At 39.5% G+C, this 1,908-nt stretch overlaps 1 long non-coding RNA gene across 1 annotated transcript; it reads left to right on the top strand.

Moving 5' to 3' along the window:
• The first annotated feature begins 540 nt into the window (after positions 1 to 540).
• Positions 541 to 1,145, top strand: LOC114825217 (uncharacterized). The gene is made up of 3 exons (XR_003773869.2): positions 541 to 644; positions 724 to 821; positions 923 to 1,145. It is a non-coding gene; the product is annotated as an uncharacterized lncRNA (long non-coding RNA).
• The last annotated feature ends 763 nt before the right edge of the window (positions 1,146 to 1,908 follow it).

The raw sequence follows: 1,908 nt of genomic DNA on the forward strand, positions 1-1,908 counted from the left end.
CCCAAGGTTCAAATTGAGGCACTACATGCACTTGTGCCGAAAGCAGTTACAACTTCCTGAAGAAGAGATTGAACAGAAAAGTAATGAAGTGAAGACATTGTTGAAGGCAATGTGTGATGAATATGTTTTCCAAGCTTTCGGTTCACAAACACAACAAAAGGGTAGAGAAGATTTAGTTATTGACACTTCTTCTTCAAGGGTAAAACAATCATCATCTAGTGTGCCAACGGAAAATCCAATGATATTTAGTCAAATCATGGATGATTGGGAGAAGGAACTAGAAGACATTGAGGATATTGTGCTTGCACATGAGGTGGATAGGTATCTCCTTGACACTGTAGAGAAAGTACCACAAGGTTCACAATTTGACATTTTGAAATGGTGGAAGTTGAAGGGGAAGAGCACATATCCCACACTTGCTTTGATAGCGAAAGATGTCTTGCCAATTCAAGTGTCAACAGTTGCTAGTGAGAGTGCATTTAGTGCAGGAAAAAGAGTCATTCACCCTTGTAGATCATGTCTCCTTCCTCAAACAATGGAGTCATTGATGTGCCTTCGAAACTGGATAAGAAGTGAACCAATTGGCAGCATTGAGTATGAAGCAAGTCCTGCGGAGCTTGAATTTTATCAAGAGTGTGAAGAAGGTAACTATTTTGTTTTTAATAGTTTGGTTTATAACTTTATATTAATTGGTTTACAATTAACGTTTGTTCTTTATTGTAGAATATAAAAGAAAAAGAGCAAATACTATCTCTACAAGTTCAACCATCTCACCAAGTGTTCCTGAAGCTCCTCAAACGAATAAAGGAAAAGGAATTGTGGTAATATTTTAAACTCAAATGAATGAACTTTAAATTTCAATGAGGATAATATGATGTTGGACTTTAAAAATGTCATGTTTATATTGTATTTTTGCTTACAGATTCAATGAGGATTGTTGTCGGAACTTGGGCGTTGGAATTTGAAATTTATTGCGGATGTGTGCAATCTGTGCAATTTGTGAAATCTGTGTCTGTGCAAACTGCAATCTATATTCTATGCAATTTTTTTCAAACTGCAATCTGTGCTATTTTTTTTTTCAGTCTGTGCAATCTGTGCACTGCAAAATGCAAACTGCAATCTGTGCAGTTTTTTCAAACTGCAATTTCTGGAATGTGGAATATGTGGAAATTTGTGAAATTTGTGGAATTTGTGCAGTTTTTTTCAATCTGTGCAGTTTTTTGAGAAACTGCAATCTGTGCAGTTTTTTCAAACTGCAATTTATGGAATATGTGAAATTTATGGAATCTGTGAAATTTGTGGGATTTGTGCAGTTTTTTCAAACTGCAATATGTGAAATCTGTTCTGTGTAAAAACTGCAATCTGTGCAGTTTTTTCAAACTGCAATCTGTGTGCAGCAAACATTTTTAAACAGAAAAAAAAATGGACCCGTGTACCCGGACCGAATCGGCCCATTTCAACCGGGCCGGGTAAGGTCCGGTTCCTATTTTCAGAATTTTAATACCCGGCCCGCCCCGCCCCGTCTCCTTTAATTTCGGGTACGGTCCGGTTCCTTCAAAAATGGGCCCGGCCCGGCCCGTGCCCAGCCCTAATCGCGATTGTCGAGACTTCCTAAAGCAACGTCGAGAGAATCCCATCCACATAAGCTCAAAGATCAATGACCCAAGAGTTTCTGAAAGACTCGGTCCTCTCCCACGACCCAGGCCAGTAGTTAATCTAGGGAATGGGCAACAAGTCCCAGAAGAACATGAAGGTACAGGGGACTCGGAAATGTTCCGACATACTCACTCTAGGAGTCAGTGTGACGAGTCCAAGGAAAAATCATGCTATCTTGATCAAACTTTCCTATTTCCAAGAGGCGATGGGAACTTACGAAAGAAAACTTCAGTGGTGCACGACTCCACTCAG

Source organism: Malus domestica, chromosome 05, assembly GCF_042453785.1.
Source record: "Malus domestica chromosome 05, GDT2T_hap1".
NCBI lineage: Eukaryota > Viridiplantae > Streptophyta > Magnoliopsida > Rosales > Rosaceae > Malus > Malus domestica.